This window comes from Oncorhynchus nerka, linkage group LG27 (assembly GCF_034236695.1).
Source record: "Oncorhynchus nerka isolate Pitt River linkage group LG27, Oner_Uvic_2.0, whole genome shotgun sequence".
In the NCBI taxonomy this organism is placed as follows: domain Eukaryota; kingdom Metazoa; phylum Chordata; class Actinopteri; order Salmoniformes; family Salmonidae; genus Oncorhynchus; species Oncorhynchus nerka.
This window is the reverse complement of record NC_088422.1, coordinates 75,356,474-75,382,654: the sequence shown is the minus strand read 5'-3', so window position 1 is coordinate 75,382,654 and position 26,181 is coordinate 75,356,474. Positions and strand designations below refer to the sequence as shown.

At 43.5% G+C, this 26,181-nt stretch overlaps 1 pseudogene; it reads left to right on the top strand.

The window, feature by feature from the left end:
* The window catches only part of LOC115112557 (12S rRNA N4-methylcytidine methyltransferase-like), a 68,900-nt pseudogene extending 43,052 nt beyond the window's left edge, over positions 1-25,848 (top strand).
* The last annotated feature ends 333 nt before the right edge of the window (positions 25,849-26,181 follow it).

Here is a 26,181-nt window from a genome sequence, read left to right as displayed (position 1 = left end):
TCGCCTCCCTGCGGACCTGGCATTCTTTCACTCCCTCCTCTCTACATTTTCTTCTTCTGTCTCTGCTGCTAAAGCCACTTTCTACCACTCTAAATTCCAAGCATCTGCCTCTAACCCTAGGAAGCTCTTTGCCACCTTCTCCTCCCTCCTGAATCCTCCTCCCCCCCCCTCCTCCTCTCTGCAGATGACTTCGACAACCATTTTGAAAAGAAGGTCGACGACATCCGATCCTCGTTGCTAAGTCAAACGACACCGCTGGTTCTGCTCACACTGCCCTACCCTGTGCTCTGACCTCTTTCTCCCTCTCTCTCCAGATGAAATCTCGTCTTGTGACGGCCGGCCGCCCAACAACCTGCCCGCTTGACCCTATCCCCTCCTCTCTTCTCCAGACCATTTCCGGAGACCTTCTCCTTACCTCACCTCGCTCATCAACTCATCCCTGACCGCTGGCTACGTCCCTTCCGTCTTCAAGAGAGCGAGAGTTGCACCCTTCTGAAAAACCTACACTCGATCCTCCGATGTCAACAACTACAGACCAGTATCCCTTCTTTCTTTTCTCTCCAAAACTCTTGAACGTGCCGTCCTTGGCCAGCTCCCCGCTATCTCTCTCAGAATGACCTTCTTGATCCAAATCAGTCAGGTTTCAAGACTAGTCATTCAACTGAGACTGCTCTTCTCTGTATCACGGAGGCGCTCCGCACTGCTAAAGCTAACTCTCTCTCCTCTGCTCTCATCCTTCTAGACCTATCGGCTGCCTTCGATACTGTGAACCATCAGATCCTCCTCTCCACCCTCTCCGAGTTGGGCATCTCCGGCGCGGCCCATGCTTGGATTGCGTCCTACCTGACAGGTCGCTCCTACCAGGTGGCGTGGCGAGAATCTGTCTCCTCACCACGCGCTCTCACCACTGGCGTCCCCAGGGCTCTGTTCTAGGCCCTCTCCTATTCTCGCTATACACCAAGTCACTTGGCTCTGTCATAACCTCACATGGTCTCTCCTATCATTGCTATGCAGACGACACACAATTAATCTTCTCCTTTCCCCCTTCTGATGACCAGGTGGCAAATCGCATCTCTGCATGTCTGGCAGACATATCAGTGTGGATGACGGATCACCACCTCAAGCTGAACCTCGGCAAGACGGAGCTGCTCTTCCTCCCGGGAAGGACTGCCCGTTCCATGATCTCGCCATCACGGTTGACAACTCCATTGTGTCCTCCTCCCAGAGCGCTAAGAACCTTGGCGTGATCCTGGACAACACCCTGTCGTTCTCAACTAACATCAAGGCGGTGGCCCGTTCCTGTAGGTTCATGCTCTACAACATCCGCACAGTACGACCCTGCCTCACACAGGAAGCGGCGCAGGTCCTAATCCAGGCACTTGTCATCTCCCGTCTGGATTACTGCAACTCGCTGTTGGCTGGGCTCCCTGCCTGTGCCATTAAACCCCTACAACTCATCCAGAATGCCGCAGCCCGTCTGGTGTTCAACCTTCCCAAGTTCTCTCACGTCACCCCGCTCCTCCGCTCCCTCCACTGGCTTCCAGTTGAAGCTCGCATCCGCTACAAGACCATGGTGCTTGCCTACGGAGCTGTGAGGGGAACGGCACCTCAGTACCTCCAGGCTCTGATCAGGCCCTACACCCAAACAAGAGCACTGCGTTCATCCACCTCTGGCCTGCTCGCCTCCCTACCACTGAGGAAGTACAGTTCCCGCTCAGCCCAGTCAAAACTGTTCGCTGCTCTGGCCCCCAATGGTGGAACAAACTCCTCACGACGCCAGGACAGCGGAGTCAATCACCACCTTCCGGAGACACCTGAAACCCCACCTCTTTAAGGAATACCTAGGATAGGATAAAGTAATCCTTCTCACCCCCCCCTTAAAAGATTTAGATGCACTATTGTAAAGTGGCTGTTCCACTGGATGTCATAAGGTGAACGCACCAATTTGTTAGTCGCTCTGGATAAGAGCGTCTGCTAAATGACTTAAATGTAAATGTAAATCTGGAGGAGGAGTTAAGATGGAGTGTCACCTTGTTAACATCCAAAAACGGAAGTCTTGTCACAGGCTCTCTCTTTCCATTCTTTCCACCTGGCAATGGCAAGTGTTAGGCATAAGGTTAGCAGTGAGATTAATGTAAGGGTTACGTTTCAAATAACATTTTAAGAGGACAAATTGTAGAAATAGCTGGGGTTTAGCCATAATTATAATTCTTTGGCTGTAGGTCTTTATCAATAAAACGTCACAGTAAGGTGCAGAGTGTTCGACTTGCCTGCTGGGGTCAAGGAAACCTGCAGCTCCACTTAACCAATTGACATCTGTGTGCTATTTTCAAGGGATTGTTGAATAAATGTTAACTATTTGGTTGTAATATCATACATCAACTCTTGAAGAGCATAGTCAGAACTACAAATTTCAGATTATTCCATGCAAAATAATTGCACACATTTAGCTCTATCATCAGTTATAGGTCTACAGCAAGTACTGAATTATTTTCAAGATTACATTTACATTTACATTTAAGTCATTTAGCAGACGCTCTTATCCAGAGCGACTTACAAATTGGTGCATTCACCTTATGACATCCAGTGGAGCAGCCACTTTACAATAGTGCATCTAAATCTTTTAAGGGGGGGTGAGAAGGATTACTTTATCCTATCCTAGGTATTTCTTAAAGAGGTGGGGTTTCAGGTGTCTCCGGAAGGTGGTGATTGACTCCGCTGTCCTGGCGTCGTGAGGGAGTTTGTTCCACCATTGGGGGGCCAGAGCAGCGAACAGTTTTGACTGGGCTGAGCGGGAACTGTACTTCCTCAGTGGTAGGGAGGCGAGCAGGCCAGAGGTGGATGAACGCAGTGCCCTTGTTTGGGTGTAGGGCCTGATCAGAGCCTGGAGGTACTGAGGTGCCGTTCCCCTCACAGCTCCGTAGGCAAGCACCATGGTCTTGTAGCGGATGCGAGCTTCAACTGGAAGCCAGTGGAGAGAGCGGAGTTGCAGTAATCCAGACGGGAGATGACAAGTGCCTTACATCAGCTGATATCTCAAAGTGCTGTACAGAAACCCAGCCTAAAACCCCAAACAGCAAGCAATGCAGGTGTAGATGCACGGTGGCTTGGAAAAACTCCCTAGAAAGGCCAGAACCTAGGAAGAAACCTAGAGAGGAACCAGGCTATGAGGGGTGGCCAGTCCTCTTCTGGCTGTGCCGGGTGGAGATTATAACAGAATATGGCCAAGATGTTCAAATGTTCATAAATGACCAGCAGGGTCAAATAATAATAATCACAGTGGTTGTCGAGGGTGCTTCAGGTCAGCACCTCAGGAGTAAATGTCAGTTGGCTTTTCAAAGCCGATCATTCAGAGGTATCTATACCGCCACTGCTGTCTCTAGAGAGTTGAAAACAGCAGATATGGGACAGGTAGCACGTCCGGTGAACAGGTCAGGGTTCCATAGCCGCAGGCAGAACAGTTGAAACTGGAGCAGCAGCACGGCCAGCTGGAATGGGGACAGCAAGGAGTCATCATGCCAGGTAGTCCTGAGGCATGGTCCTAGGGCTCAGGTCCTCCGAGAGAGAGAAAGAAAGAAAGCAAGAAAGAGAGAGTGAATTAGAGAGAGCATACTTAAATTCACACAGGACACCGGATAAGACTGGAGAAATACTCCAGAGATAACAGACAGACTTCTCTCTATAGGAGAAAGCCCTGCCTCCAGCTGTTTGCTTAGAAATTCTAGGGACTGTTAGGAGGCCTGCGTCTTGTGACCGTAGCGTACATGTAGGTATCGAAAGATGGGTAGGAACAAGCCCATGTAAAGTTTTGTAGGTTAGCTTTGTAGGTTAAGCACTAACTGAAGTTTATTTAGTGCTTTATCCGGGTAGGAGAAAAGTAGAGCATTGCAGTAGTCTAACCTAGAAGTGACAAAAGCATGGATACATTTTTCTGCATCATTTTTGGACAGAAAGTTTCTGATTTTTGCAATGTTACGTAGAGGGAAAAAGCTGTCCTTGAAACAGTCTTGATATGTTCGTCAAAAGAGAGTTCGGGGTCCAGAGTAACGCCGAGGTCCTTCACAGTTTTATTTGAGATGACTGTACAACCATCAAGATTAATTGTCAGATTCAACAGAAGAACTCTTTGTTTCTTGGGACCTAGAACAAGCGTCTCTGTTTTGTCTGAGTTTAAAAGTAGAACATTTCCAGCCATCCACTTCCTTATGTCTTACGCTTCCAGTGAGGGCAATTTTGGGCTTCACCATGTTTCATCGAAATGTACATCTATCTGTCATCCGCATAGCAGTGAAAGTCATTATGTTTCCGAAACATAAACATCAATTGATCATGTCATTTCAGATAAGTGAGGGTAGCCACACGCTGTCTCTCAGTATTGGCCACGATTAATTGGATATTTGAGTGATGTAAAATGAAAGTGATCAATACCTGACAAGTATGAGTGGTTTAAGTTAATTTCCCATCCTTTGTAGGGTCTGCCTTTCAAACCGCAGACGGGTGCATTTGCCAATGTAACGTTACTGTTAGCTGATGTTTACTTTGCAAGCTACAGGTAGAAACTTTGTGCAGTGTACTTTTTTCTCCAACGTAGGCCTTCCTAGTGGAGTTGGCTAGCAGTATCCCCTTTCAACGTTGTTTTTAAGGTGTTTGATCACAATTGCTGCTGACAGACATGATAGCTAGCTAACATCAGATCAGGACAATATGGCTTGTTAACGAGATAAACTGGATGGCTATATCCAATATCGTTTGATTTGCTTTCCATCTATAGTGTTGATGACAGTAGTCTGATTTACAACTTTACCAGGACGATGTCAAACTCTTTCCAAAATCCTCATCTCTGATGAAACAAGCTAAATGACATGTTGTTTCCTTTAGCTAGCTAGCTACTTGACAAATGCATCTGGCTACCCTCGCGTATCTGAAAATACATGATCAATTGATGTTTACTGATTGCTGTATTTTTTTAAATGAACTTTTATTTAATCAGGGGAGCCCAATTTGTGACCAGGGTCTCATTTTCAATGGCGGCCTGAGACCACAAAGCAAAAGATAAAAAATATAACAATATACAATAAGAAGTACCCTACACAAGAACATCACCAACATCACTGGTGTCATAGACAAGTTACTAAATCATTCAATCAATCAAACAAACAAACAAACAATTTTACACCTCTGTGAACTCATTTATCGTCAGGGTTTTAAAATACCCTAGTGGCACCAGGGAATCCAAATGTAATGCATTTTGTAAGTGATTCAAAAAATGTGAAGTGTGAAAACGGATTTACCTAATTCCGTGTAGACCCTAGGAATCTGCAGCGCTAACCAACCCTGTGAACAGGTTTGGTATCACATTATTTTATACGTTGGCACCAAAGTTAGGTAAGTTGGAAACTTGTGTAGTAGGGCTTTGTAAACAAAAAAGATGTTTGATAATTAATTGATCTACGTGACTTTGATGAGGACCAGCCAACCTTTTGATACAGGATGCAGTGGTGAGTATTAAAACTGCCACCAGTGATGAAACGAATGGTGTGTCTGCTGCATTTTGACAAATGGTGTCACGATAGAAACTGGCAGGAAAGTTGATTGTACAATCTGCTTCCTGCTGTTTAGAGCGAGGAAGTATGTATTTCTAAAAAATAAGCCCACTTTAAATCTTAGCTTTATAACTAGCTCTTCCGTATGTTTTTCAAGAGTTAGATCTTTATCAATCCAAACTCCCTGATATTTATAGGATGGAACTTGCTCGATGAGAGAACCATCCAATGAGTAAAAATGTAGTCCATTGGTAACATTTTTGCCTGAATTATAGAACTACATATATTTAGTTCTGCCCGCATTAAGTACACGTTTTAAATCAACAAGGGCCTTCTGTAATGAAACAAAATCACATTGCAGCTCTAACGGCTTGGTCAACAGTTGGTGCAATGGCAGACATAACCTCTGCATACAGATGAATATTACAGGATTTAATAGACCAATATTATTTATATAAATAGTAGAGAACTTGTCCCTAAATCGGACCCTGCAGTACACCTTTCATAATAGAGGACATTTTACAATTGAATACGCTTATTCAACAACCTATTCATGAATAATGGGTGAATAGGGCCTGAATAAAAAATAAAAAGTTTGGACACACCTACTCATTCCAGGGTTTTTCTTTATTTTTACTATTTTCTACATTGTAGAATAATAGTGAAGACATCGCAACTATGAAATAAAACATATAGAATCATGTAGTAACTAAATAAGTGTAAAAACAAATCAAAAATATATTTTAGTTTTTAGATTCTTCAAAGTCGCCACCCTTTGCCTTGATGACAGCTTTGCACACTCTTGGCCTTCTCTCAACCAGCTTCATTAGGAAGGCTTTTCAAACAGTCTTGAAGGGGTTTCACATATGCTGAGCACTTTTTGGCTGCTTTTCCTTCACTTTGCAGTCCAACTCATCCCAAACCATCTCAATTGGCACAGACACATGCATACACACAAACCCCAATAACATGCGCACTATACATACACATGGATTTAGTACTGTAGATATGTGGTAGTGGTGGAGTAGGGGCCTGAGGGCACACAGTGTGTTGGGAAATCTGTGAATGTATTGTAATGTTTTTAAAATTGTATCAACTGCCTTAATTTTGCTGGACCCCAGGAAGAGTAGCTGCTGCGTTGGCAGCTAATGGGGAGCCATAATAAATACAAATTGGGTTGAGGTCAGTTGATTGTGGAGGCCAGGTCATCTGATGTAGCACTCCATCACTCTCCTTGGTCAAATAGCCCTTACACAGCCCAGAGGTGTGTTGAAAAACAAATGATAGGCCCACTAAGCGCAAACCAGATGGGATGAAATGGCATATCGCTGCAGAATGCAGACCGTGTCACCAGCAAAGCACCATCACACCACCTCTTCCATGCTTCACGGTGGGACCCACACATGCAGAGATCATACGTTCACCTACTCTGCGTCTCACAAAGACACAGCAGTTGGAACCAAAAATCTCAAATTTAGACGTCACCATCAACCTCACTCCCCGATGCTTCGTTTTTGAAGGCTTCTGCATTCTGTAAGGACCGACTCCGGGAATGAGAAGCAGGTACGGGGAGTCAAACATTTAATCAGGAACAGACATAAAACAAAACAGGAATAGCATCAGTACACAGGTATACAAGGACATAAGACAATCAATGCAGAAGCTTTCATACAAAGCATCGGGGAGTGCTGGCTTTCCGGTTGGTGGTGACGTCGGGTCCGGGGGCCGCCACTGATGGATCCGGGGGTGCCTAAGCCAGCTCATCAGGCTGTCACACCCTAGCTGGCTCGAGAGGTTTCTTGCCCCGGTTGGCTCAGAAGGCGCCCATCCCATGTCAGGCCTCAGCCGGATCGTCAGGATTTTATGTCCAGCGAGCTTGTCATGCTGCTACGCCTCCCTGTCGATCACGCGGGATCGACAGGCCTTCATGCCTCAGCCGGCTTGCCAGGCTCTCATGCCTCTGCCTGTTCGTCTGGGTTTCACGTCCAGCCGGCTTGTTCAGCACCCGTGCCTCATCCGGCCCGTTAGGCTCGCCCAGGTGGGATGCTGGGTGACACCCCTAGAGGGGGTTACTGTCACGCGCATCAGCCTATTATTGGACTCAATTAGACTCAATCACCTGTTTATTGCCTCCCCTATATTTGTCAGTTCCCCATCTCTGTTCTCCACTGCTGCATTGATTGTTGATTGTCATTGTGTACCCGTGTGCTGACGCTGTTCCTGTCTTGTGCTTTGTCAGTTTCTCATGAAATGTTCTACTCCCCGTACCTGCTTCTCGACTCCAGCGTCGGTCCTTTCACTGTATACCAACCCTACCTTGTCACAACACAAGTGATAGGCTCAAATGCATTAAGAAAGAAAGAAATTCCACAAATGTACTTTTAACAAAGCACACCTGTTAATTGAAATGCATTCCAGGTGACTACCTCATGAAGCTGGTTGAGAGAATGCCAAGAGTGTGCAAAGCTGTCATCAAGGCAAAGGGTGGCTAATTTGAAGAATCTACAATATAAAATATATTTTGATTTGTTCAACACGTGGTTACTACATGATTCCATATGTGTTATTTCATAGTTTTGATGTCTTCACTATTTTTCTACAATGTAGAAAATAGTAAAAGGAAAGAAAAACTCTTGAATGAGTAGGTGTCCAAACTTTTGACTTGTACTGTATATTTACTATCAACTTTATAAATGACATCCTATAAGATTTCAGCTGCCTTTTTACTGTAATAATTCATCAATTAACTAGTGGGTTGTGAAAAGTATCCTGAGTCCTTACAGCACTGCCTTGATTCATTCTTTCCTCCCCTCCTGTACAGTGGGTTAGTGACTCTACGAATTCAAGATCTCAGCTTTTGTCTCCTATAAATGTTGTCCTGCTGTAATGAATTACAAATGATGACTGTCTACAAATTGTTCATTTTTTAAAATACAATTTGTTATAAAAACATTGGTGTTTGTCATAGAACAACTAATTGCTGTCTATGTTGGAGGCTTTTAGCTTTCCAACGCTGTGCTGCATATGAGGGTGAGACCTATCCTTACACCAACAATGTACGGACAGTCCGACCAGCGAATGAAAGTTTAGGTGGGACTTCCCAGCCTCCAATGGATGTGGATATGTAACCCGATACCCAAGAGTCTTCAATTCAAGCTGGGAACTGTAGCTATGAGCCAATACAGTCGGGAAGTGAATAGACATTACATCGACTTATCTATAAGCAAATTACCTTGATAAATAAGTTATCTTAACTGGTTCATGCTCATTGTGTTTTGTTCACTGGAAAATAATAACTTTGTAGGTGTTTTAAAAAGATGTCTGGATGACTCAATTATTTTACAAACCACTGAAGTAAAAGATAGAAATGGCTAGGTAACGTTAGTAGAGAAACAGCTAGGTAGTGATTTTCTCAGAAAGTAATCAATGGGTCATTTTTACAAAACTAAGTAGTGATTTTCTCAGGCAATAATCAATGTGTAATTTCTACAGGCACAAATACTTTTGACAAATATCATATTTGGGGATTAGTCTTTATTGTTCAGTGGCATTTTTATTTATCAGGACACATACAGTGGGGCAAAAAAGTATTTAGTCAGCCACCAATTGTGCAAGTTCTCCCACTTAAAAAGATGAGAGAGGCCTGTAATTTAAAAAAAGTTTATCTCAATACTTTGTTATATACCCTTTGTTGGCAATGACAGAGGTCAAACGTTTTCGTCTTCACAAGGTTTTCACACACTGTTGCTGGTATTTTGGCCCATTCCTCCATGCAGATTTCCTCTAGAGCAGTGATGTTTTGGGGCTGTTGCTGGGCAACACGGACTTTCAACTCCCTCCAAAGATTTTCTATGGGGTTGAGATCTGGAGACTGGCTGAATTTTTACCAAAAAGTTATATTTTGGTTTCATCTGACCATATGACATTCTCCCAATCTTCTTCTGGATCATCCAAATGCTCTCTAGCAAACTTCAGACGGGCCTGGACATGTACTGGCTTAAGCAGGGGGACACATCTGGCACTGCAGGATTTGAGTCCCTGGCGGCGTAGTGTGTTACTGATGGTAGGCTTTGTTACTTTGGTCCCAGCTCTCTGCAGGTCATTCACTAGGTCCCCCCGTGTGGTTCTGGGATTTTTGCTCACCGTTCTTGTGATCATTTTGACCCCACGGGGTGAGATCTTGCGTGGAGCCCCAGATCGAGGGAGATTATCAGTGGTCTTGTATGTCTTCCATTTCCTAATAATTGCTCCCACAGTTGATTTCTTCAAACCAAGCTGCGTGCCTATTGCAGATTCAGTCTTCCCAGCCTGGTGCAGGTCTACAATTTTGTTTCTGGTGTCCTTTGACAGCTCTTTGGTCTTGGCCATAGTGGAGTTTGGAGTGTGACTGTTTGAGGTTGTGGACAGGCGTCTTTTATACTGATAACAAGTTCAAACAGGTGCCATTAATCCAGGTAACGAGTGGAGGACAGAGGAGCCTCTTAAGGAAGAAGTTGCAGGTCTGTGAGAGCCAGAAATCTTGCTTGTTTGTAGGTGACCAAATACTTATTTCCCACCATAATTTGCAAATAAATTCATTAAAAATCCTACAATGTGATTTTCTGGATTTTTTTCCTCATTTTGTCTGTCATAGTTGAAGTGTACCTATGATGAAAATTACAGGCCTCTCTCATCTTTTTAAGTGGGAGAACTTGCACAATTGGTGGCTGACTAAATACTTTTTTGCCCCACTGTATAGGCTAATTGATAGAAGATTGTTGTTGTAAGGCCTCTGAAAGCACTGTCCTTGACATCAGCCTACATATAGCCTATTGTTTGTGTCCATAGGTTTTTCTGAACTTGAGCTTTGGAGGTGGAGGTCACACCAAAGCCATCCTGAGGGCCTCTCCTGAAGTGACAGTAGTGGCCCTAGACCGAGACCCCACAGCATTCAGCTTAGCTCAACAGCTGGCCAAGGAACACAGGTGATTGCCTTTTTTAATAATAATTACAGTGGTATGTATAATATGGGTACAATTTGTACTTAAGTCACATATTTCCCAGATTTGCAAGTCAAATATAAATACATTTGTTTGCAAATGTAATCTGCACGTAGCAATGTCAATGAACATCAAAGGGATACTTCTGGATTTTGACAATGAGGAGCTTTCTTCTTCCCTAGAGTCAGATGAGGTTATGGATACCATTTTTATGTCTCTGCTTGGAGTTTGAAGGAAGTTGCTAACTAGTTACAAATGACGTGTATGTTAGACACAGAGACATACAAATGGTATCCATCAGTTCATCTGACTCTGGAAAAGTAGATCAAAGGCCTCATTGACAAAATCCCAAAGTATCCCTTTAACACATCTTAATATGCCATAAAAGTAATTGTAAAATTGTAAAATGTGTAGGCTACCTAAAATGCAATTAATTTCACTGTACCTGCTTACATTCTGATTAATATATACATGCTTTAGAGGCAGTTATTTGAAGTGAGACTACAAAACAGAATAGACACTCTAATAAAGTCTGATTCACAATAGCTCTACTGCCGAATGTGATTGGTATGTGCTTGCATTGTTGGTGCTGTTATGTGGGTTATTTTCCCTCAAAGTTATATAGTCAACAATTTATGGATCATAGTTTGGATTGAAGGTTAGCTAGATCATGATACAGCCTTTTGCATCCCAGCTCCCAACCCTCTCCACCTCCCTGCCAACCTTCAAACCCTGAAAGAAAGCGAATCATTGAGTAACTGGTGCTAAAGCCCCTCGTTTCACAAACCATCCACATCCATTGTGTCAGGGAGACTTAAACCCAGTCCCCCCACGCTTAGCTGGTGGGCCTGGTGTCTCATTTGTCAGAACAGAGGCCCACGGCCCCAGTGTGAGGGAGATGCTGCCTCCCACTGAGGTTCCGTCAGTGGTGAGTGGGAGGTAAAGAGAGAGGAGAGCCCAGCAAACTTTGAAGAGAGGAGGGAGACACCGTGCCACTGTGTTTATTAATGAGGGAGAGAAGGAGTGTGTGCGAGCGAGAGCGCATGAGGGAGGATGAAAATGAGATGTTCCTAAGACCATGGCGTGGGTAGGAATCCTTTTACGTAGATTCCGGGGAAACCTCTCTCGGGGGAATGTCTGCTACACCAACGCGCCTATGAGAGGGGGATGAGACGGAAGAGAGAAAATCAGAGTACGCCATTCTGTCAGCAGCAATATATCCCAGCTATAAACCCTTCCAAACCCACTCACGATGTGAGTTGAGAGAAGCCAGAGAAATCTAGCAATTAGCTAATATTATTGGAAGCCTGTATAAAAGACCCTTGCAGCCCACGTAATGCCTCCACACAACAGGGCTGGAGAGCGTTCTCTTCTCTCTCTCCCGTATTTATATCCTCACTGATTTCACTTCTCTTTTGCCTTGCAAAAAGTATAGCCTTGATGCAAACTATTGAAGAGCGATGTGAATCTGCACTTATGTAATTGCTTAGATTAGAGCCCAGAGTTAGATTTTCTAGCGTAGTAGACGCCCTGACAACTTTCACGTTGGTTGCAGTGGTCTGAGGGGTATCCTACGAAGGAAGCTGGTTTTCTAAAGCTAACCAGCTTCAATTTGCTTCAGATTCCAGCTCAGGCTTCATCTGTACTACTACGGTATGAAGCCTGCTGCTAACTCTAGCAGGCTTGTAACTGCGTGAATATGTCACACATGGCTATTCGAACACCGAAATCTTCAATGCTGAAACATCAATCAATGGACAAATCAGTGGCACATTTTCATTTGTGCCAAAATCAAAATGAAAGAAGGCCTGAGACGATACCAGTATCGCAATATTTTTTTCCTTGCCAAAAATGAAAACACGAAGCAGATCAAAGTCTTTGGTCCTTTATAAACCTGCTGTATGTGAAATAGTGTGTGCTATAGCTTGGAAAATCTATACATGTAACTCTGAATGACATCGTGATGTTTGTTTCCAACATATTAGGGCTGCTTTCCTAAAGAAGGTAAATCCGCTTTGTGCTTTGTTTCCTTGCCACAACACTAACAAGTATCTGTTATTGTCCAGGCCCTAATGTTGAGACTTAATTCTCTAATTGTGACTGAGTGTGACAATATTGTGGAGATTCTACGTACTAGTCTATTACCAGAGATATCTTTCTTATTGCTATTACTTACGTACAGGGGGCTTTATGTGTGTGCAACTTTAGTAGAAAGTAGAAAATTAACAAAAAGAGAAAGTAAATTACTAGTGATTGGTGTCTGCATGTCATTGATTTGCATGGGGTGATTAGCATTTAGCAAGAAACCTGATTTATTGTGTTTACTATAGACACCATTCCACTCTCCTAGGGTTACATCTAGTGAACAGGCCTACCAGGGAGAAGAAAGGGGAAACGACATTAGTTGTGGCACTCTACTGAGAATCTACGTAGCTCTAACTCTCTCTAGTCTTAGGCTTACATCTTAAACACATACATGCTACATTTGTTTATTTTTAAGTTTAGTTTAAACTTCTAGATTTGAGGTTGCTTAAGTTCACATTCCAAACCAAACACAAGCATCTTTCGCCAGTGGTACTTTGTGTGTGTTCTTTTTTCATGTCCTGTAGATATTTTCATCACTGCTCCCCTGCTGAAAGCAATCAATCAGCATCTTGTCTTAGGCCTTAGTGACGCAGGTAGAGGAGCTGAGCAGGTCAGCACTGGGGAATATTTCAGACTTGATTTGTGGAGAGGCAGCGCGTCATGTTGGACACACACAAACACACACAACAACAACACACACACACACACACACACACACACACACACACACACACACACACACACACACACACACACACACACACACACACACACACACACACACACACACACACACACACACACACACACTTAGCACTCAACAGTGAGGACTCCTGGCACTTTTACCTCAAAATGGGGTGTTGGGAGGGGAATGGCATCTGCAGATGTGTGTTTTCAAGTGCTGCTGAATATAGTGCATTTTTGTGTAATGTGTTCAGGTTACAATCATGAAAATGGAAAACAAAGGACACTATATTTACACAGTACATCTGTACTGTACATCAGTGTCATCCGTCAGAGGAAGCGCTTAAAAGATTACCAAACCAACAGAGGAATATGTGTAGGCAAACCTTTATCTGCTCTACTTCAAACCCAGATAAACAGGTGATTGACATTCATATGAAGAAGACTGCAGCAGCTCAAAGCTCTGTTCCTTTATTAAAACTTCTTAGGGCTGCAATCCCGTTAACGGGATCGATATGACAACAGCCAGTGAAAGTGCAGGGTGCCAAATTCAAAACAACAGAAATCTCATAATTAAAATTCCTCAAACATACATATACCATTTTAAAGGTAATCGTGTTGATAATCCCACCACAGTGTCCTCTTTCAAATAGGCTTTACAGCGAAAGCACCACAAACGATTATGCTAGGTCACCACCAACTCACAGAAAAATTCAGTCACTTTTCCAGCCGAAGAGAGGAGTCACAAAAAGCACAAATAGAGATAAAATGAATCACTAACCTGTGATGATCTTCAGATGACACTCATAGGACTTCATGTTACACAATACATGTATGTTTTGTTTGATAAAGTTCATATTTATATAAAAAATCTCAGTATTCATTGGCGCGTTACGTTCACTAGTTCCAAAAACATCCGGTGATATTGCAGAGAGCCACATCATTTTACAGACATACTCATTCTAAATGTCGATAAATACAATTGTTAGACATGGAAATAAAGATATACCTCTCCTTAATGCAACCGCTGTGTCAGATTTAAAAAAACTTTATGGAAAAAGCAAACCATGCAATAATCTGAGACGGCACTCAGAAAAAAATATATATCCGCCATGTTGGAGTCAACAGAAATCAGAAATAACATTATAAATATTCCCTTACCTTTGATGATCTTCATCAGAATGCACTCCCAGGAATCCTAATTCCACAATGAATGTTTGTTTTGTTCGATAATGTCCATTATTTATGTCCAAGTAGCTACTTTTGTTAACGCGTTTAGTACACAAATCCAAATGCTCGTGCAGGTCCAGCCGAACGTTGGACGAAAACTTCAAAAAGTTATATTACAGGTCGTAGAAACATTTCAAACTAAGTATAGAATCAATCTTTAGGATGTTTTTAATCATAAATCTTCAATAACGTTCCAACACGGAGAATTCCATTGTCTGTAGAAAAGCCATGGAACGCAGGTCGTATCATGTGAAATGCGCGTGACCAGGACCTGGCTCTCTGCCAGACCACTGACTCAGAGCTCTCATCAGGCCCCACATCACAATAGAAGCCTCATTCAAGTTTCTAAAGACGGTTGACATCTGGTGGAAGCCTTAGGAAGTGTAACATAACCAATATCCCACTGGGTATTCAATAGGGGCTGGGTTGAAAATCGACCAACCTCAGATTTCCTACATCCTGGATTTCTTCTCAGATTTTTGCCTGCCATGTGAGTTCTGTTATACTCACAGATATCATTCAAACAGTTTTAGAAACTTCAGAGTGTTTTCTATACAATACTAATAATAATATGCATATATTAGCAACTGGTACTGAGGAGCAGGCCATTTACTCTGGGCACCTTTCATCCAAGCTACTCAATACTGCCCTGGGAGCCATATAAGGTCCTGCTCCAAGGCACCAATACTACCACCAATACTTACTTCCAGGATGGGCCTACAGTACACAGACAGGGGAAGGGCTTTCTTTTTAACAGTTGTGGACAACTGGGGACTTTTTCTGGAGCAAACTGAGTAGCAAAAATAGATGCAGGCTGAGCACTTATGCCAGAAATTGGAATATTTTTGAAAGACGGAAGTTTCGCCGTTTAGTGGTCAATCTTCACACTTCCTGAAGACCCTAATGGAACTTAAAGTTAAATAAGTTCCCAAATCCCTTTTAATGTGATATGGAAGTTGTAGTGACTACAGACTACAGTGTTTTATTTTTTTATTTTACCTTTATTTAACTAGGCAAGTCAGTTAAGAACAAATTCTTATTTTCAATGACGGCCTAGAAACAGTGCTCCTAGAAACTGCCTGTTCAGGGGCAGATCGACAGATTTTTACCTTGTCAGCTCGGGGGTTTGAACTTGCAACCTTCCGGACAGTATCCCCAGTCACCACCCTGGGGCATTGGGGTCTACCTCGTGCAGAGGGACGAGTGTCCCTACTGGCCCTAGTTTGACACATGCACGTGAAGAAGAGTGGTTGTAACAATAACCAGTTCATCATTTTATTTTTTTAACAAGGTTTCCCTGCCTAGAGCCCTGTTACCTCACTCAGCAGGGCAGGGCATCCCCCAGCATTACTTAAGGTCATTCAATCCACCATATGCCCCAATGTGGCCTTCTCTTCAATCATTTAACATGTTGTAGGTGGACCAGGGGAGATGACATTTAAAACACCAACTAACCTTTTATTCAGTTATTAGTTAAGAATGATGTTAATGTTGTGGGTTGCATAACTACATATAGATCAGTTCTCTAAAGCAATTAGAAGCCTATACTTGGACCACACAAACATGCACACACTACTGAAACTGGGCATGTTTAATAATATAACACCTTACATAAGGAATGTGTATATCCAACCATGTGTCTAAGCCACATAAAGAAGTAAATAATTAAAAAAACGTTAACTGTTTTGCATATTCTTAAATCCTTCTGTGTCTTACAGAAAGAGAGCATCGGAGCCTCCTCAGTGTGTAGGGGAAGGTGAGTTCAACCGGCATAGCTGAGGGTGTGTAGAAAAAAAATACCCGGAACTTAAATATAGTAACTGAAAATAGTTACTAATGATGAGACACTGGCCAAGTGGGCAATTTCCTTATCTCTTGCAATTATCAATGTATAAAATCCATAGATTAAAATCCCTTACTAAGAAAGCTCCATCATAATCTTTTGTAGTTCAACACGATTTAGCCATAACTACTATAAGAACAGTTTGTTAGGGTCTTTGTCTCTTCATTACTTAATCCACCTCCTCTCCTTGCCTGCCTGCCTTATTGCTGAAGACAATATAAGATTTGTGGAGGAGGCTAGAAGAATTGACACGACACCATCTGTACCAAACCAAGTTTATGATTAAACCTTACGATGCATTTGAACAAGTCAACTACCTGGATGAAATTAAATGTATCTCCACACACAGTATAGTTTACCATGTTAACCAACTTTAATTGAATTAGGGGGATAACAAAGGTTTGTAAATGTAGATGTTATGTCCATGAAACAATGTATGGATAAATGATATCCCTTCAGTTTTCCTACACTTTATTACATTTTATACTCAATGTAACTTTTTAGGGGACTTCAGTCTCTGAAGGGAGTGAAATACATCAAGAGTCCTGATTGATGAAAATGGTCTCAAACCAATGAGCTGCAGAAGCCATAAATTCTCAGCATATTGACATAAGGTCTTACTGTGTACTGCGTTGGTACACAGTAGGCATGGTTGCTCTGTCTGGGGGCACTGCTCTGTTGAGATGGGACCGGGAGGGGGTGGACGAGTCTGTGAAGCACGTGGGTGTGGAGAATGCCTTGCTATAGATTTTACAGCATATTAATGACTGCAGCGAAGAATGAAAAACTTCTCGAGCATGATAAGGAAAAGCCCTGGCCTGACGGCGCGGGCGAGATGCTCCACTCAACCCTTGGTCTCTCAAGCGTCAGTGGGTGTATGAACACAAGGACCCCAAGGCCTGCTTGCTAAGCCGTTAGTGGGAGAGACCTTATCGAGATGGCCACTGCTATTATATCTTTATTGCAGCAATGGGGGGTCTTTTATTTCATTTCAACAAGACTATTGAGAGGAGACTAGAGGAGGTTAGATGCGGCGGAATCGCAATTGTCTGCGGTGCTGAGATGTGGAAGATGTTATAAGTCAGGTTGGTGTGGTGTCTAAGACCCCGTCTCTGTCTGTCTGCCAGTATTGGGTGGCCCTGTTGGCCCCTCAGGCTGATTTATGGCTGCCCCTCTAGCTCTCACCAGCCATCATCTCTGTGCTCACTGAAAAGGTCACATGAAAAATGCATGACCGTGATGGGAAGATCCCACCACCTGTGTGTGCGGCAAGGGGCTGTGTCTTGTACAGGGCTGTGTGTCGAGGTAGGAGGCTGTGTCTTGTACAGGGCTGTGTGTCGACGCAGGAGGCTGTGTCTTGTACATGGCTGTGTGTCGAGGCAGGAGGCTGTGTCTTGTACATGGCTGTGTGTCGAGGCAGGAGGCTGTGTCTTGTACAGGGCTGTGTGTCGAGGCAGGAGGCTGTGTCTTGTACAGAGCTGTGTGTCGAGGCAGGAGGCTGTGTCTTGTACAGGGCTGTGTGTCGAGGCAGGAGGCTGTGTCTTGTACATGGCTGTGTGTCGAGGCAGGAGGCTGTGTCTTGTACAGGGCTGTGTGTTATACAGGAAGGATTTGCATGGGGATGGGGTCCAGAGGAGACGGGTGTTGAACAGCAAGGAAAATTTTACTTTTTCTGTCAACCACTTTTGCTTAAAAGGTTTTTATAGTGCTTTTTATTTGTCTCATTAGCATTCATAACAAACAGGAAGTGTCAACAGGAGTTCTTGTACAAATTCTTGTACAGTATTTCTGACCTGTGTTGAATGTGTTTACATAATCTGTACCCATTTCTCCATGTCCCTTTCCTGACATTTAATTATCTGATTAAAGGTTTTCTCCCCCTCCCTCCCTCCCTCCCCCAGTGGCCGGGTGCACCCGTTGCTCGGGCGTTTCAGTTGAGCTGGGAGCCCTGCTGTCTAGACTGAGGTTTCAGCCAGGTAGTGTGGATGCTGTTCTTCTGGATACTGGCTGCTCCTCCATGCAGATGGACTTCCCGAGAGAGGCTTCTCCCTCAGTAAGGATGGCCCTCTGGACATGAGGATGGATGCAGATAGGTGGGACCATGCATTATCACCCCACCAAAGTTGCACAAAGCATTATTGTAATTTGATGTCCATCACTATGTATTATAGGGTAGTATCAGTGAATAGTAATGATATAGGCCTATGTGTCTGGAGGATACATTGAACTACCTTCAGCCCAGATTACTCTAACATAGTATGTGTTTCTCAACACACATACGGCGCCTCCTTCCTACTGCATGCTGGGAAATGTTATAATCTGGTGGCAATTTTATTTCCCTGCTTCTGTCATGAGAGGAAAGTCAATTGGGTCAACAATTTATTCCCATAGATGTGTATATATATAATGAAAATTATTGATATATATATATATGCACATTGAGCACTCATAAGACCTGGAATTTGTAGTCTATCAATCTATCCTTGCCTTCAAGGACTTTGACAGTGATTTGACATGAGCTTTTCAAATTGACAGGTATTATGTTTCTGTGGAAAGGAACGGCAATTGTTATTGTATAATCAGTAGGATTCCGCCGCATCGGCCAACCCTTACAGCGGCAAAATGAAAATCATCGATACATCTCACAGTAGCAAAGCAGAGTGGTTCATGAACTAGTATATCATGTTAGTGTTCGATGAAGGAATGAGTCACTCTTGCTGTGGTAGATGAACAACATATAAGGGCTTAGATCTGTTCTTTATCTTTACCTCCCATTTACACTGTAAAAACCCATCTCGGTCAATTATGTGGTTAATTTTTGCCCCATTTGAGGAACCTCGTAGGCAATGTATTTTAAACACCATTTGAAGCTACATATTTTAAAGTCTCTTATGACAACATAGACAGACATGGAGCAAAATATATTTTGTTTTTAGGTTATGATAAGGTATGACAATTGTATTAAACTCATGAAGGCATTTTATTGTAATCATTACAAAAAATATTTATATTTCTATTATATTACCCTCGTTCTGTTATCCTAGTTGAAATGACCAATGAACCCCTTTAAATAATTGTTCATATGGCAGATCTCAAGTTTATAGATAGTCGTCTACACTGTCTATTTCAAGGTCTACTGTACAGGTGATGTTTGTGTGCCTGCTCCTTTTCTTTGCATTCAAATCTGTTGAGGCGTTTGTGGAATTTTAACATGCAGAGGTCAGCATTGATTTTTCCTCTGACATAACCTTTTGCATTTGTTTTCCAGCACCAACTAAAACGACACATGGCATGTATGATCACTGGCACGTTATTCATCTAAAGCATTACATGTCTTGCCCTCCCAACACTTTGTTGTAGTTATTATTGTTGTAGTTATGTATTTTATCCACACTAATTATGTTTCTCTAACGAGATGTACCGAGAACCTGTCAATGAGTGAATGGAGACAAATGAACTGGCAAATATAGAAATACGGCTCTGCCGCTGGTTACATCGCTCCTGTTAGCCACAGAGGTTTTCAGCTGTGTCTGAGATATGTCAGGCTTCGCCGCTGTCAGCAAGGACGTGACGTCAAGCAGCATAATTGGGCTCTTCTTTGTGCGTAGGTACCCCGACATGCCCTGCGCTGCTGACGTTGTGAACGCCTTAGATCAACAGGCTCTTGCGTCCATCCTCACTGCCTATGGGGAGGAGAGGCATGCCAGGAAAATAGCCTCGGCCATGGTGGAGGCACGCAGTGTCTACCCCATCACCCGGACACAGCAGCTGGCCAGCGTGGTGGCAGGTACCCTCATTAATTCCCTACATTGTTTTAGAGGCTCAGGGCAGAAACGGTAGGGAAATATTAAGCCCCCGTCTCCCTGTGGGACCTATTTGTCTGGGGGAAAATCACGATGGCTCTAATCTCAAGCATCATCCTCTCCTGTCTGTGTTTTGGATGCCTCTCGCACCCATTTCCTGATGAGATTACTATTAATAAGGAGGAGAGAGATGCGTCTGGCGTAGGGTGCGGCTGCCGCTCTGACAAGAGAGTGACAACTTCTCTTTCTCACATGAGCCCCCCGTTCTCTCTTCCCTCCCGTTTTCCTCCTCCCCTTTGTTGCTTTTGATTTCGTTTCCCACCCTACCTCATTTTATGCCCATCCCCCAGCCCATCTCGTTCACACACATGCACACACACTCATGCACAGATTGAGGATGGATCATAATTTTTAATGCATTTTTGTTTTTTTTGCCTCCCTCTGAGATCTCTACAGAGAGATCTTCTCAATGGCTGTTACGGAGCTAGGCGCTACGTGCGTCACACAGGGAGAACAGGTGTGAGGGAGGACAGTTGTTTGATCTCTTTTGAAGAGCAGAGCGAGTCACCAGCAATCTTTATTCCAATCAATCCAAGAGGTCCTGACTCATGTGGGTCCCAGGGGGTCAGCTAGGCTGCTGGTGACACCGTTGCCTAGGGAAGAATGCCATGTGGGTGGAGGGGAGGGGAGGTTGTATTTGTGTAAGGGGGCACACTTTGTAGCGCAATGGTTGGGGGTGTTCAGGACCGAAATTATAGATTTATTGGATGGGTCTTTCTTTTTCTCTCTCCATCTCTCTACCTTTTTGCAGGCACACTTAGATCAGGATGCAGATCTCTTAAGCCCCATAGACTACAGTGGCAGGAAGCCTTCCAGGCTGTTTAGCCATGTTGTGGTGCAGAGCTTATTATAAACTGTGTTTGCTACCAACAGCCCTGCAGCTCTTCTATAAGGAGTGGTAGTCCTGCATTCCTTCTATAAGGAGTAGAAGCCCTGCAGCTCTGCTATACAGAGTAGTAGCCCTGCAGCTCTGCTATACGGAGTAGTAGCCCTGTAGCTCTTCTATAAGGAGTAGTAGCCCTGCAGCTCTGCTATAAGGAGTAGTAGCCCTGCAGCTCTGCTATAAGGAGTAGTAGCCCTGCAGCTCTGCTATAAGGAGTAGTAGCCCTGCAGCTCTGCTATAAGGAGTAGTAGCCCTGCAGCTTTTCTATAAGGAGTAGTAGCCCTGCAGCTCTTCTATAAGGAGTAGTAGCCCTGCAGCTCTTCTATACGGAGTTGTAGCCCTGCAGCACTTCTATGGGGAGTAGTAGCTTTGCAGCTCTTCTATAAGGAGTAGTAGCCCTGCAGCTCTGCTATAAGGAGTAGTAGCCCTGCAGCTCTGCTATAAGGAGTAGTAGCCCTGCAGCTCTGCTATAGGGAGTAGTAGCTCTGCAGCGCTTCTATAAGGAGTTGTAGCCCTGCAGCGCTTCTATTTAAGGAGTAGTAGCCCTGCAGCTCTTTTATAAGGAGTAGTAGCGCTGCCCCTCTTCTATAAGGAGTAGTAGCCCTGAAGCTCTTCTATAAGGACTAGTAGCCCTGCCTCCTTAATTTCCTTTCCATTCCCCTGTATTATGAAAATGTAGAGACATAATAAATCAAATAGTTCCTGCCTCAGTAGTCATTTAGTTGAATATACTGAATGTAATTCTGAAATGTTTTTGAATTTGATTCATCTGTTTATATACCTCTTTAGCAGAGCTAGCTAAAGGACATGGATCTGATTTCATGAGGAGAAAAACACCACAGAAATAGACAAACCAGTCAAATAAATATGACTTAACCAACCCATAGTTTATATAAATTGATATGAATACAACAATAAATGTTCGGCGTGTGATGAACAAAAGCAACAATCCACTAATAGATCAAATATTATACTATTATGATAAATTTTGTGTGTTTAGCTTACATACATTTGCATAACACGATCATGCAGTTTTGCTTCAGTTGTGGCTCCAATATATTAATTCTAAGCCAATTGTCCCCCTCCCCCTTCCCTGCCAGAGTCAACAGTAATGCCTAATGAGCCCTCTCTACCCCCTCTCGCTTGCACCCCAGCATCTATTTTGTTACAAATTAAGCAGTGGTGGTTGGGTTGTTGAAGGTGTTGAGACACCATAATGACAGGTGCCTTGGGAGCCTTTTGCTCCCCCCACTCACTCCCTCCCTCCATATACATCCCCTTGTCTCTCTCTTCCTTCCTTTGTGTAAACCCACACAGCTGTGGCTGACTGAGGCCCCTAAAATGTTTTCCCTCATTTAAGTATACATATATTTTTTAAGAACTGCTGACATATTATTATGGAGAGCAATCCATTTAGCCCATATAGCAGGGGTCAGAAACACGTTTTTTTGTCAAATAAGAACATAAAATCCAGGAATTTAGCTAAAAATGTGTTTAATTCGTGACATTTAATAACAAATATATGTCATCATGTCTCATTGTAATCAAGGTATGAAATGCTTGTTATTTTCAAATACAATCTCTTTTTAGGCTAAGATGTGGTCAATTTGCAGTGTAAAAAATATTATAATTATGTTCTGGCCCCCTGACCATCCGCTCCGACAAAAATAGGGCTGCGGATGAATCTAGTTGCCTACCCCTGCCATATAGGCTCTGTTATTCAGTGGGTCAGAGTGGTGCATCCAACCACTAAACATAGAGAGTGCATGGGTCCCACTGGCTTCCTCTTGGGAAATGCATCTCAAATGGACTCAAGTTGTTGAGAGTTAACGCAGCAGAGTGAACAGGCACATCCTTGATATGGTGATGGACACAGTTAGTGAGGATAACATGATTGACTGTTGTAGGAGTGTGTGGCCTTTCAACCCAGCATTCACTCACGTGACGGATGCGGTTAGTAATGGTTGTTTGCCTCGCAATAAATGCATTGTGTCAGTGTGAAGTTTGCCCAGCTAAATGGACACTCTAGTTTTATTCAATTATAAATGAACAGCCCTTAAAATTGCAACGCTGTGTTGATTTCTAAATCACACTTTCCAGGGTTAAACAACCTCAAAAGAATAACATTCTAATGTGAATGTTTTCTATCCTCGTCATGGTGTCTGCAACTTGGTGACATTTGGCGGTGGTGTTTCACTAACCACAGACTGTGAATGAGGCGGTGGTTTCAGCTCACAGAAACGAATAATCACCACGGCACAAGCCCAAGCTCCATGGAGAGTTCACGAGCAGTCCGTTGCACTCATGCCTCAAGCCCTGACAATATTAATGATGTAATACATCCTCAAGTGCCTCACTGCTTTATAGAACACAGGATTTATGAACTAATAATCAAGCATCAGTCTGAAATACTCTTGTGCATAAACAGGCAGCATATGGCTGCCTAGGAATGGTTCTTCCAGGACTCCAAATGATGCCATGTAATTTGGATCCCGTATCTTTAGTGGTGTGTTGTTCCACAGTGCAGTACTGTCCTTATTGAGAAGTAATTGCTGTAATATGATTGTGAAGTGAATGTCTTTCCCAGACCCCCTTTATAGAAACAAAATCAGATGGAGAAGAACATGTACAGCTCAGCGATACCCTTTCATTTCATAGCAAGACAGAGTCCATCACGTCAGCCTTCGGACCAGACAATCACCAGGGGTAACATCACCTGGAGAAGAAATGTATTCAAATAAGGGTGTTCTTATGTTTCTTAGACTAAATTCTTAGTTAATAATTACGTTTTTTTGGCCTTCTTCCAGATTTTTTGTCAGGGTTGTAGCGAAAAACATTAGACAAAAGTTTTTTTAGAATATTATTTATCCATTAGCGATGAAGACAAAGTGATCGGTCTTATAAAATGGGAATAACCACCACATCCCAGAGGGGTTTCAGAACTCCGCTGCCTCCAACAGGTCTGGAGGATTTGGTGTCTGTTTGGCAATGCTATTTGTTCAGCCTGTTCAGTTGATCAGTGAGATTGTTTGGATATAGCTAGATTTCTGTTAGCTTTCCCAGTCTGCTGCTTTGTGGCATCTTTGCTTATTTTTTTCTCGTGCACTCTAGCTGTGGGACCCTTGAAAGATGAATTAGAGAGAGAACAACTTGGTGAAACTGGGCCACGGCCGCAGCGCAGGTTTTCTATTGATTGCTGGGTGACTCACAGTCAGTGCTGTTGAACGCCAGAGGAGAGAAATGCCACACCGCTCTCTCTCTCTCTCTCTCTCTCTCTCTCTCTCTCTCTCTCTCTCTCTCTCCCTGTCTCTTTCTCTCTCTCTTTCTCTCTCTCCCTGTCTCTTTCTCCCTTCCCCTCTTGCTTGCTCGCTCTCTCTCCCTCTTGCTCTCTCTCTCTTTTTCTCTTGCTCTCCCTCTCTTCTCCTCTCACGTACAAACATGGGCTGGGTTCTACGTCAATGCTGGCATTACTCTGGACAGGGGACACCAAAGCTCCAGATAGGAAACAGAGCAGCGCTTCAGCAGCCAGGAAGGCACTGCAGTCTGGACCCCTTGCCTGTCAATCAGTGCCAGGGAGCAGGGAGGAGTGGACGTGCTCTTCACCCAGCACAGATTGTTTTGTGGCACTTCAAACAGTACCAAATGCAAACATGACCATCTGAGCTTACTTGAACACAGTCTGTCTGAACACGGTGTCATCAAACCGCACAAGCAAAGGCAACCATTATAGGCTATTTGCTAGCAATGGGGGGATGAAGAGAGAGTCATCTGAAAGAGAAGCACAACTTCATTTTCAAGTATTATCACAAGCACCTGTTTATTTACAGGTTTTACTTACTGTCATTGTCAATCACATATTAAAGCTGCAGCCTGGACAGGATATGGGAAAATGTGGCTATGATTGGGGCTTATTGAGACTGGGAGGTTAAAAACTAAGAGTCATTAGAGAGCTGTAAGAATTCTGTTCTGGTCTGTTGATTCTCCTGGATTGAATGTGAAACATTTCAGGTATGCTGCTCTCCAGGTGAATAACATGCTTCCTGCGCTATATAAATGCTTCATGTCATTTGTTTGATTTATTTAAAATAAAAGCATTTCTTTGCCTCTAGGATCTTTTGCAGCCAGCGCTCTCTATGCCCGCAAAGATCGGCTTCAGCGACCCTCACACGTTGCCACCAAGACATTTCAGGCGCTGCGTATGTTTGTCAATGATGAGCTGAATGACCTGCATGCTGGACTCTGCACTGCTCAGACAGTGCTTAAACCTGGCGGCCGCCTCTGTGTGCTGACCTTCCATTCACTAGAGGACCGCTTGGTAAAGCATTTTCTCCATGGAGAGGATGTAGGTGCCCCACCCCGTCGTAGTGTCCATCAGAGAGTCCAGCGATAAGAGGAAGAGGAAGAAGAGAAGGGTGGGGAAAAGGACAGTGGTCGCTGGGTTGACCTGCAGAGAGGGGTGCTGATGCCACAGGCAGAAGACATACTGGAGAACCCATGGGGATGCTCAGCCAAACTCAGGGCAGCATTCAAACAATAACCCTCTGGAACTTGGCCTCAACCTGCACCAATTAAATACTTCTTGTTTTTAACTAGACTACAGAACCACCAGGCTGGTCTTCGTCAGACACGACCATACTGATCATATCCAGGCACAGTCTCACTGGTGTCGGTTGGGTGACATACAGAACAAGTGCCTTGTTAATGGTGGAACGCTGAGGCTAAATGGTATTTAACTGCCATGCACTAACAGTCAACAATCCATGTAGGCATGTGCTCCTTAGTTAATATTATACTGTGTGTTGCTACTGAGTATTTATTTAATTTAGTTTAAGTGACTTGTGTACACTACTTGAATATAGGAAACACAATTGTGCTGAAGCCTAAGTTGAAGATATCAAAGGTTAAGACAAGGATTCTAATATCCCATAACTCTTTGCATAAATGAGAAAGAATTAGAAAAGCAAAGGGGCCAGCTATGCTAGTTAGCAATGGCGCTTGTCCCATGAATCTGTTTATTTTTCGAAAGATTCTAATCTGGGTATCTTCAACCTAGGCTGAAGCCAGAGACACG